Source organism: Amblyomma americanum, chromosome 8 (assembly GCF_052857255.1).
Source record: "Amblyomma americanum isolate KBUSLIRL-KWMA chromosome 8, ASM5285725v1, whole genome shotgun sequence".
NCBI lineage: Eukaryota > Metazoa > Arthropoda > Arachnida > Ixodida > Ixodidae > Amblyomma > Amblyomma americanum.
Genome location: NC_135504.1, coordinates 77,049,111 through 77,061,495, shown reverse-complemented (window position 1 = coordinate 77,061,495; position 12,385 = coordinate 77,049,111). Strand labels below are relative to the sequence as shown.

General features: G+C 46.4%; 1 pseudogene across 1 annotated transcript in view; it reads left to right on the top strand.

Annotated features, from left to right (window-relative positions):
• LOC144102513 (sodium-coupled monocarboxylate transporter 1-like) overlaps positions 1 to 5,425 on the top strand; it is a 38,244-nt pseudogene extending 32,819 nt beyond the window's left edge. The window contains exons 14-15 of the transcript XR_013308215.1: positions 4,578 to 4,678; positions 5,418 to 5,425. The product of XR_013308215.1 is annotated as a sodium-coupled monocarboxylate transporter 1-like (transcript). The remainder of the gene's footprint in view (positions 1 to 4,577; positions 4,679 to 5,417) is intronic.
• Positions 5,426 to 12,385: the final 6,960 nt, after the last annotated feature.

Sequence of the window (12,385 nt, the reverse complement as noted above, 5' to 3'; positions counted from 1 at the left end):
CCAGATTGGAACAACACACAATATGTACCCGCATTCGGCAAGACTTCCTTGTCGGAGTCTCACCGTGTTGGGTTTATTCACTGTTCCTTTCGCCTATACAAACCCAACACGAGGAGGGCTTTCAAGTGCCACAAGTAGGACCATGTCGTACGAACTTATATAGGCAAGGAGACCTGTGGAAAGCGCGCCAGAAGTTACCGCCGCACGGACAACTGTAAAACATTATAAAGAAAACATGCAAACTGTCAAGGGCCACATGCTGCTTAATCACAGACATGCGCAATAATCAAAACAGAAAAGCAAATTATCCGCCTCAAAACATCTACGCTAATTCAAGACTAAAGTATGCAAAACAGATAATCTGGATCCTACGCTGAAACTGTGGAAAGTAGAGCCGAGTGGTTCCTGGTGACAGCAGGCAGAGATTGCAGCATTGTTGACGTGTGCCGTCTTTGTCTGTACGAAAAATGGTACCCAGGTGATGAAACTATTCACATTCCAATGTCCCCCTTACGGGAGCCTATGAGACTGCCAAGACAAGTGAGAGGGACAGTGTTTTTCCTTTCGTATCCGGGCCTCTCCCAGAGACGATGCAGCTCTCAGTGATTTAAGGGCAGCATGAGGCTCCTCTTGCTCCACGGGCTCCAAGGTGGCACATCTCTGCGGCCTCTGGATTCCAGACCATTCCTGAGAGACCGGGCCAGCCGAAACCGTTCATCAGCCTTTAGCCATCAGGCCCACCGGCGCCTAGAGTGCTGAAAGAGTCTCCTAAAGAGCAGTACGGTCTGCTATAACCTACAAAAGAGAAACATCCAAAAATTCCTGGGTCGGTTAAGCGTGGGAAAGTACAGTTCTTGCAGGTATAGTGTTCATCCTCTGCGATAATCATGACTCACAAGCGTCTCATCTGGTGGAATTGGAGAGGACTATTAAAAACCGGTATGGCAGATATAAATATTGAGAGAATACCAAATCAACATATTATATCTGGAAAAAACAGACTTAAGCTCAGCCAATACAGAAAAATAGGCAGGGCAGTGCTGTCTCATAACGTGGCTTTGCTCTAAAGACTCAGAAATCGATTCCATGGGAAGCCGATCGCTGATTGCCGATCTTGTGGCTGTGGCGATAAGAGCCCTAACGATTGGTCACTATTTGTTGTCATTCATTTGTTGTCATTTGTTGTCAAGCCAGGAATTCGAGGCGTTAATTGATCAAAAACCAGAGCCGTTAATTGAAAAAGGCCAGAGCCAGATCCGTGCTGATTCGAAACTCTAATGCACACTAACCGCCATGGGGATGCACGCGAACTTACTCCCGAGTTGTGCGTCTCGAAAAATTCGTGTTGGTCTCCATTCATGTCTTTATAACATGATTTACCATACTATATTATGCTATAATACACTATACTAAACTATACTATGCTCTATAAAAGAGCGAGCATGTTATAAAATAGCACACATGGGCACAGCAGCAGGCCTTGCTATCGTTGCTCAATTGGTCATGACGTCCATCAAACGGGCTGTTATTATAATGCGTATAGGTGCAAGCATTTCTCTGTGATTCTCAGTCACATAAAAAAATGCAAAGTAAATCTCCTTACGAAGTTTAACTAGCAAGCTGCTGATTGGAAGAAGTTAAGAGAACGCTCAGAGCTCAGTTCTACACCTAGGCATTGATCACTTTGAATAATTCATCGCATTCCACATAACGGGCGACACAGGACGCTGTATTTCACATACATCAGAAACAACACTAAACAGGCGTATATTGTTGTAGAATGCGCATTTAGAGGATGCCCGTGAGCGCCAGAGTAATGCATGGTTGAAATTTCGCAGATACGGGAAGTTCAAAACCTACTAGCCTTTAGGCTTGCTGAGGGATACGGAAGGCGTATTCGACGTGTGTCGAAGCGGGAACGCAGGGCATTCTTTCTCTCATCATTCAGCTTTTACACAAATATACACAAAATGTGGAACAGTCTTAGCGACCTTAGGGGGAATAGTGCTCATCCAACACATTTTGTGAGTGCTGTGGCAGCCTACTGAGTCTCCAAGACGACGCAGAAGGTAAATGTTTTGAATAAGTATTCAGACAGCATACTGTATGCATTTCTTTCTGCCCAGACGCTACCTCTGGAGTGGAAAGCTATTCATAAAAAGAGCTCATCCGCGGGAAGGTGCAATGTCCTTTTTGCAGTGCTGTAGCTGAATGTTGCGTTAGTCACGTGGTAACGCAGTGGTAAGATTACATACAGCATTCTGGAGCGTCTATGAACACCCTCATCCTATCTCTGTTCAATAAGATCCCCTGGGCGCTTTCACAAAACCGGGAAAGCGGTGATTATCAACCCAATACTTAAGCAAGACAAGGGAGCCACACCTGCGGCGAGCTATCAGCCAATTTCTTTATCGAGCTCATTATGTAAGAGTTCGATAGCGTTATGGACTAACGCCACGCTGTTATTAGGGCCGGCTGGTCATCAACAAAACACCTTGTTGCTTTAGTGTTATGTTATGGGTAGTTTGGTGCACAACTGCGCTATTTATCTGTTTGCTTTGCTCTGGAGAAAGCTTATGAGAAAGCGTAGTGCTATGGTACCCTATGTGAGCTCGCCTCTTAGATTATCAAGGGATACGTTCAATGCTAATCAGAGTTATCTGTACGAAGAGTCTTTAAAGCTTTTGTTTGAAAGTCTTTACCAAAACAGTCCAGGCATGGAAACGGTGATCATAAAGGCACCGCTCTCAGTTGCACACTTTTCATCCTCAAAATGCATGAACTGATTATCGCACTGCGTTGATACATCTATTACTCTGTTTGCTTGGATGATGCACAACTAAGCTTCGATTCATGTGATCTGTTTATCTTGAAACGGCAAACGCAGTTAGGAGTTTACCCTTTCTCCAAGTGCGCAAGCGAAAATGGCCTTAAAATTAACGAGGACAGTAAGTGCCCAACATCGAATGGAAGACAGAAGTAAGGAACAAACTGAGCACAATGAAACAAAGTACAGCGAGGTGTGTCTAAGAAAACTGAATCTAAAAAAGTATGCCTCTGCAGGGTTAGGGTACGACATACATACATGTCACACACACATCGTCTAAAGAAAACACCAGCACACCCTGCACGAGTTGTGGTTGCAACATCGCTGTTATCCACATCGTAATCATATGCACGCAAAGTTAAAAATAGAAAGGACAGGATTTTTCGCAGTTTTACGCAAAGAAAGTACCAGTGCTCCGAATCATCTTTCTAGGCGATGAACGAATTCTTACTTTAGATATGGTTTTTGTTTTTAATGTTGTAGGATTTTAGGCGGAATCTCTTATTCTGAGTGGCCTCGGCGCCTTACTTAGCTTGCTGCCTTATGTTCGAGGGGCCTCGCACTTTTTCCTCTGAGAAGGACTCTGGTTGAGTTTGCCTGACCATGTCTTTAAATTAAACGACGATTATTGAGCACTCTTACAGGCAACATATGCCTTTTCATTTTGGTCATTCCGCCGGACTCAGTTGGCTTCACGACAAAATACGAACATGCATATACCCATTGCATCCAGGTCTTTAACACGAGCGTTGGTTTTATGGCAGTTTAGAAATTTTCTATAATTGCGTGCGTTATTTATCCGAGATGGCCGACCATCCCGCATGTGACAATCTTTGCCCAAAAATGCCCTTGAGCCGTAGAAACTGATTATCATCATCTTCAAGAACAGGCGAGAATATTAAACTGCACTCATCCCTCAAGAGCGCCACTTTTATGCGCAGCTGGACCACACGGCCTTTTAGATGTCGCTCACAATCTTTAAGCACACCCAAACATATTACTGGGCAGCGCTAATTCACCTAGAGCAACATTATTGTAGGTAAGCTCGAGAGCGAGAGATTCAGTTACAGCTTACAAACGTGGATAGCACAAGATCAAGGAAAACAAGTTCCATCGTAATATTCGCCAGCTGTTTACACTCGCTAATTATTCTCATAAACATGATGAGAGAGAGAGAGAGATAAAACATTTATTATTTCATTGAAGTGCTCTACGAGTCAGGTAGGCGGACTCCTCTGTTCAGGACTCTGGTGGCTTGGGCGGATGCCTGGACCAGTCTGATGATGCGACACTGGTCCTCCAGACCATTGCTGTTCAGGGCTGCCTCCGACTGCTCGTATGATGTCTGTAATGTTTTTAGATGAGGTGGTTTTTGGGGACAATTCCAGGAAATGTGAAACAGCGTAGGCTTATCGCCGCACCATGGACAGAAGGGGCGGTATTTGGAAGGGTGGGCTAACATGATGAAAGAACATAGCTACGACTCGTACATGCAGGCGCTGGTTCTGAAAAACTGGTAAAGCAGCAGAGGCGCTGGTATCCCTTTCGACCACTGGCCGTGTAACGGTGGCTACTCCGCTTAGTAACTAAAAGGGCCGAGCTGCGCATATGCGCCAGACAACGTAGCGCAGTCACTTGGCCAAAAAGGTGCCAGAGCACCGTTCTAGAACACAAAGAGGCTTTCTGCAGAATACACGTTAAGGTGAAGCTCATGTGTGCGCAATAACTTTCCTATTACTTTTTTGTGCAGTCCTTACGTGTTCCCGCTGTACCGGCTCTCGTTCTTTTGGGTCGGCTTCTTTGGAACTGTTGTCACTCTTACATTGGGGACAGCCCTGAGTTTGGTCACAGGCAAGTATACGGAAAACGAGTTGTCTTCAATGCGTTCAGTAATGAGTGAACTCTTAAACAGAAGCTGGTGAGCACGCTAGTTGGCTGGCCGAGAGACGCTGATGAGAAAGTACGGTGTGCAAGTGATAAGTACAGGAATACGCAAGACATCCTGTGCAGTTTTGTTTGCACGAAGTGTGCGACGTTAGTAAAGCTAAGAAGCGCGAAATAAAACAGGCAAACTGAGTGTCTGTTATTTTTTAAATAAATTCTGATGGCACGTCACCGGAGACCCTAGATAGCACCAAGAAGATGCGCGCAGCAGATCTGTACTTGCTGTACCATTTCTTTATACGTGTAATATTTAGCTGATACTACTTCTCAAATAAACTAAGACATCCTGAAAACAAGCCTAAGGTATTAAAAAAACACCCGTTAAAACGTTTTAAGACATATAAAGGTTACATAAAAAGGTGCTCAGTTTTCTATATCCTGTTCTATTTTAACCAGCTTCTCTTTAAATACTCCGATTATAGTCTTTTTAAAACCCAGATCTAAAAATGTGTCTAATTATTTCTAGAACGCTGTAAGTACTTCATTGTCATGGCTGCTGAAGAACAATCTAAAAGTTTTGTTGACACGCCTTGTGAAACGCGATTGTCTTTACTTGTTTCATATCAACTTGTGTACTAAGAAACAATTTTCACAGTGTGCAAGTGTGATTGTTGTTCATATTTTCTCTTGTTGCTTTGTGTATTAGTACGCTGAGCTTTGCATTTTGTTTAATTTTCGTTTCTCCGTAAGTTACACATCATGCAATTTTGTCTCTGCTAGGTCTGCACTTCGCATGATTGCCATGGCCCGCACACTTGTGCTTTTTGTTGCGGTTCTGCGAGCACACGTATTTTCATGTATTTATGGTTTATGGGAGTTATGGTCCCAAACCGACTCAGGCTATGAGGGACGCCGTAGTGAAGGGCTCTGGAAATTTCGACCACCTGGGGTTCTTAAACGTGCACTTACATGGCACAGCACACGGGCCTCTTAGAATTCCGCCTCCATCGAAATTCGCCGGCCGATGCCGAGCTCGAACCTGCGACTTTCGTGTCAGCATCTAAGTGCCATAACCACTGCGCCACACCGGCGGCCTAAATTTTTTATGTGTAATTCTGACAAATAAATACATATGTGTAGCAAAAAGTATTATAGATTTCAAACAAGATCAGTTTTCTTCTTTCTTGCCTGTCTCATGCTGCAGCACTTATTTCACATACTTTATCACATGTATTTATAGAGCAGCAAGTCATTAGCTGTTTGCGTATATGCTGGGCTATTTTGTTTTCAGTTATTTTTCTTGCCCATTCTACTCGTAGTTTCTATTTATATGGCACGCTATATTTACCCTTCACCATTAGTAAAAAAATCGAAAAATACTACTAGTAGGGCAAGCTCCGTGAATTTCCCGGTGCAAACCATATATTACACGTCGGGTTTTAACACAAAAAATATTAAGTTCGTTGAGTTGCACTATGCCGGCAGTTGTGCAGCGCGTTGGCGCAGGACTGCTGAATGTGACGTCGCTCTCCTGATTGCTCTGCAATCTAAGTTCGCACGTGCATATAGGCGCGCATCTCGGTTCAGTTCAAATTTATTTCCATCATTTCGCAATGTTGACGGACTACCTGACAAAAAGCTGTAAGGAGCGCTTGACGCGGTCAGGGAGCCGGCGGAAGCAAACAGTGGCAGTAATAGCAAGATTTCTGACAAGCATCTGTTGGTAATCAAAAAATTTAGTACCTTTTATGACTTTGGTTTGGTTTGTGGGGTATAACGTCCCAAAGCGACTCAGGCTATGATGGACGCATTAGTGATCAATCTCTGAAATTTCTACCACCTGGGGTTCTTTAACGTGCACTCACATCGCACAGTACACGGGAATCTAGAATATCGCCTCCATCGAAATGCGGCCGCCGAGGCCGGGATTGAACCCGCGTCTTGCGGGTCAGCAGCCGAGCGCCATAACCACTGAACCACAGCGGCGGCGCCACTTTTATCACATGTTTACAAAAATCAGAGTTGAAGCAAAAATAACAACTGTACGGATGCAATACGCAGAAAATTTTGTTTCCATTTATAAAATATTGCTGCAGAAGTCATGATCGTGCAAAAGACTGACAAAAAACTCACATTTTAGTTCATTACACGTGGTATCATTCCGCGAGTAAACTGCAACAAAGGTCATTCTAGAAACAATGAGCGCAAAACATTAGGTATTATTGCAACTTGACTAAGATTGCAAAGAATCATATTCAATAGAATTGGCACTATATACGTTAAGGTCTCCAAAATGTAATTTGTTCGCTGGTGTGGAACCATCCATTTTTCAGAGCACGTGTTTTAGATATATGAGTGCATTATTATGAACAGTAGGCCTGTGGGGACGTTTTAGCACAAAAGCATCTGCAAGAAAAAAAATTAGGGCGTATTGGTTATTTTCGCAACCTGGAGGGGATGCCTTAATTGTTCGAACGGGACGGCGTTAGGGAAGATTGCTTACCGGGTAAACAAGAGTAGAATTGCGCATGTTTTATAATTACACAATAAACTCGCAGTTGTCTGTCCATGATTCCAAACTCGAGTGAGCCACAAGGCCTCTTTTCTCGAGGCGGTAAGAAAACGTGACCAGAGACAAGGAAGAAATCGCAATTTCTCATTTTAATAGAAGTTAAAATCAGTGACATCAGCCGTGAAGACTCTTGAAGAATGGGTCGATGACAGAACTATAAGCGAAGTCATTTCCATTTAGGATTACAGGTCAAAAACACTCAGGGATTGTCAATTTGTAGTACTGTCTCGAAAAAAAATCAAGTTACAAAAGACCCGGTTACTGTCGCGCAAGTCTGAAGCGATAAAGCAGCGCTCTGCTGCGCTTTTCCGCACTCAAACAGTTTCTACGCCATGTCCTGTCATACACGTGAACGTAAATTCTTAATCACTTGTTGACGCGGAAGCCGGAAACACTAAGATCGCCTTTTTCCGTCCACTATCTTCTCGGAGCAACTAACTGGGCCATAACCTGCCATGTTTCTCGATGCAGCAAAGGGAAGGCACACAATTATGCAGGCCACTATACTCGTATGATACAAATTTTTTCGTCTGGTTATTTTTGGGTCCTCATAATCCGCCTGTGCGTCTGCGTGGTTTCAACAACAGCGAGGGCATGGGTCAATGGAAGTGTGATAATAATCAGCATTAAAAAGTTCAAATGAGATTAATATATTCTCCTCTCCCCCTTATACGTAGACAACAATACTCGCATGCGCAATAAGGCCGGCAATATCATTAACAGTCAAGCACAATACTGTTCGAGCTTCAAGTATGCGCGTTACTCATGTGTGCCATGCAAAATTTGTAAAATAAAGAATGGCTGGAGTTGAACGTGGGTTAAACCTAGTAATCCGAACAAAAGCTGTGTTAAGCATGGTCTCCGGCCTCAAATCAATTTTAAAGGTCAAGGGTCAAGTCAAAGGTCAAGGTCAGGTACCCAATAATCAGTCATATTATCACGTTGTCATACTACCAAAGCTTGGGTTATACCACCGCGCCGTTAAGTTCGGCTTGACTTTGTGAGTCATTGAAGGCCATTGTTGATGTGATGCCCACTGTCTTAAATCAAGTGTCAAGGTCAAAGGTCAGGATCAGGTATCCAATGGTTATAGTCGTACGATCATGGGGTCATACTAACATAGCTTGGGCCACACCACCACGCAGTTAACTTCGGTTTGACGTTGTGAGGCATTGAAAGTAATTGTCGATGTGGCGCCCACTGTCAAAGCAAATATCGAGATTAAAGGTCGAGGTCAGGTACGCAATGTTCATAGTCACATGATCATGTGGCCATACTACCATTGCTTGGGCCATACCACCAAACAGAAAAGTTCGGTTTGGCCTTCTGAGGCGTTGAAGGTCATTGTCTCATCCACATTGAAATCGAAAGTTGTATCGCGGGGTGTAGAGCTAGCACTATAAAACGGCACCTCGTATTTGCATTGGCTGTTATAGTTCAGTCTAATCATCTTTTTAGAAATATAGGCTGAGTTCTTCAAAGAGATCCTAGGTAATCGTTCTGCAATAAAGCGTGGACACTTTTTGTTCCCACGTTCTCGCTGCATTGCTGGCATCAGAAATCTCTCGCCATGATGCTTAGCCGTTCTACTATCTCGTTAGCGTGCGAACATCACAGTAACATTGTTCCTAAAATATATATATTTTAAGCAAGACTGAGACAAATCATGCCAGAATATGGCGGTGAACAACTCAGGCTGGGGTATATGACGCGGTGTTCCAGGCGCCAATTTTTTAGACTAATTGCGGTGGTGCGGAAACGTCTCGTCGATTTCGTAAAAATCGTCAATAATTTTTTCGCTTTTCTTTAGGTGGAGTCCAGAGAGCTCCAAAATACATGCATCTCACCAGCCCTTTGTTTCTCAACTTCTGGAGGCGCTTCAAGTTTCTTCGCCAAGCCGTTCACGTAAGTCGGATGTTGAGACGGAAATATCGTGATCCGTCACAGGCAGTATCCCGAGATTGAACAAAAAAACTCACAGCACGATTACGATAGTCAGCAATGCGTTATTCCAGCAAAGCTAATGTGGGCGCTCTCTGCGTGTGAAGACAAGAGTTTTCTTATTTATGCCTGTGTAAGAATTAAAGTATTGAAGCGGCTTTCAGAGATGAATGTCGTCGGCGTTGCGCTCGTGCTTCAGCAGCTTGCAAAGCTGTATCTTGTAGCTACCCTGCTCCGAGGGCGGCGCGTTTGCAGCTGTGTAGTAATTACGGATTACATAATATCGTAATCGAGCTCCTTTGGCTTTCATCTTCCTTCAAAGTACTGTACAAGTGTCCAACTGCTGTATGACTGCCACCTCGCCTTTAGATAGAAATTCTTAAAACTTCTGTACAGAGTGCACTGAACTGCTATCTGTGTGGTGGTGTATTACGACCAGGGGCCCCACTCGATGGCAACGAACGTTGCACGATACGCGAAACACGGCACGCGTGCAGAAGGTAGTCAACCGATTGCGGTTAAGAACTACTCGTAGTCACGTCACCACCCAACCAGCGTAGCCAATCGGCCCCACATTGCAATTGGATGACTTTACTCTGGACATTTGCCAATATGTGTGCAATATTGGGCCGATTACCCATGCTGCTTGGACAGGTGATGCCCCGGCACAAGACGAGAAATACGGCGCGAGGCACATGTAGGAGGAGGGGGGGGGGGTCACATGATCTGCTACACCAACACCGACGCCAGTGAACCGGCAGATGGTTAACAGCTGCGCCGAAAAGGACGAAGAGGCAATGAGGATAACTCCATCGAGTTATAGTTTTCAGTAAACGCACACTGTCTACAGTTGGGTAGTCCAGGCATAGCACAGATTAGGCCGGCACTCATTTTGATGCGAAAGCATTACTAGTCCCAATACTAGAATACTAGTCCCAATACTAGTCCCAATACTAGGCGGCGTGCAAGTGTTACTTGCAGATGGTACAGAAAATTCCATCGATGGCAAGAAACACTAGGTGACATCACCAAGCGGCCGTATGACGCACACAGCAAGCCGAACGCCACCTCTTCAAACAGTCCTATGCATTTAGTTCGTCTAAATACCTACAGAATTCCTACAGAAATTCCTACAGAAGCCCCGAAGCCTACAAGCAGTGTATAAACGTGCTGTGTATATACGGTGTCCAGTGGTTATGGCACTCGTTCTCAAATCCATACCACCATGACTTGCCAGTGGCGACAAGTCCTCCACAACGCACAGCTGGTCAAGAGCTGCACGCGGCGCATTTAGCGCGTACCGCCGCATTTCCTGTTGGAACCTGCCGGTCAAACGAGAGCAGAAATCAGGTGATACAGCCGGACCATACGGATACACAAGCTCTCTTCCAATAAAGAAGTAATCCACGACGAGAGCGACTCTGTTCACTACGGCTTCGTAGACAAGTTCGGGTCTCAACATAACTGAAACAATATGGTTCATGCCATAACGGTTGAAGGATTGTCGAAGTCTGTTTAAGAGGAGCGCAAGCACATCAGGGTCGTTCGTGGAACCGCAGCCTGCCCTCGGCTTCTTCCAGTCAACAGCTACTCCGTTTAAGCGATAACGACTCATTGCGTCAGTTATGCTTAGCATCAAGCGGTTCATGGTAGCACTGTCCCGACCCAGCCTGGAAAAATGCGGCGCATCATATTCGAAGCCGCCCAAGGCCAAAAGTATCTTGATTCCTGGAAATCCAAGCCTGTCTGAAATGTTCCGCAGCTGGTATAGGCCTTGCCGGCGGTCAAATCTGGGCAGTCGGCTCGTCACCAATCCATTGTCGATTCCCACCGACCAGTAGATGACGTAAGAGCAGAGGGAAAACGGCAATGTTTCGAACAAGAAGTGCCACCGGGTGCTGCTTCTCATCACATCCTTGTTGTCGTAGGCGCAGAAAAAGGGCATGGTGTTCAGATTTGAGGCCGAGCCGTTGTAGTGAGGGCCTATTTGTAATATTGCAGGGGGTGAGTTGACGACGGGTGTTTGCAGACATATGCTTGGCACCCCGCTCCAGGCATCGGTGGAGGTCTGTGGTGACGTCGGGAGGTACGTTGTCGCGTTAGATGATGACACTGGAACCGTTGTTGAAGGTGATGTCACCGTTGTTGATGGCGAAAGAGACGTTGGCACCCGCGAGGATGGCACTATAAGCGTTGGCGCAAGTGTGGTCGCTGAAGAAGGGTAGCTTGGCACTGTAAACGCTGACGGTGGAAGGGATGGTGAAGAGTGGCTTGGAATCGTAAATGTTGTCGCCGGAAATGAAGCTGTGGGACTTGTCATGCTAAATGTTGGCGCTGGTACTGTCTGCGAGGGATATGTTGGCAACGTGTGCATTTGTCCACCCCCTGGCGGGATGGCTCCATGGACGAGGTAAGGGACCAGCAGCAGCCACGAACCACGAACCAGCAGCCACGACCAGCAGCAGCGTGCTAGCGCCGACCACTATGGTGCCTCACGTCAACCCCGTGTGCAGTACCACCACCTGCGAGCCCGCCGTCAAGAGCCCAGGGAGACGTACCAGGACCTCGCCGCCGCCATTGAGCGCCTGGCTCTGCAGTCGCTGCCGGGAGCGCCTCAGAACGCCGTGGCCCTGGTCGGCACGGAGGCGTTTGTCGACGCCATCCGACTCCCCGAGGTGCAGCGCTTGGTCCGCTCTGGCCGTCCTGATTCCGTCCGCGCCGCCATGGCGCTCGCCATCGAGGCGGAATTGACTTTGCTGGCCACGCGGGGGTCGCCACCGTCTGCCGAGCTCAGCGTCCGGGTGCAGGCTCCTCGGTCCGCAGCCCCAACTGCGGCCTCTATCCGACGCCTGTGTAACGACGTCCGCATGACCTGCTTCCGCTGCGGCCTGCGGGGACACTACGCGAGGGACTATGCCGGCCCTCCAACGTCGGGAAACGATTTGGCGGAACTCCGGGGGGCACCGTTCCGCCGAATAGAGTCCGTCCCCACACTCCTTCGTTCTCCGCGTCCCCTCCTTTCGTCGGCTCCGATTACCACTGATGCTCCTTACGTGCTCGTCGACGTCGCCCTGCTTGACCGGCACGTAAAGGCCTTGGTTGACACTGGAGCGGCTGTCAATGTACTGCACAAATCGTTTGTTGCTAACGCGCCCCACCTG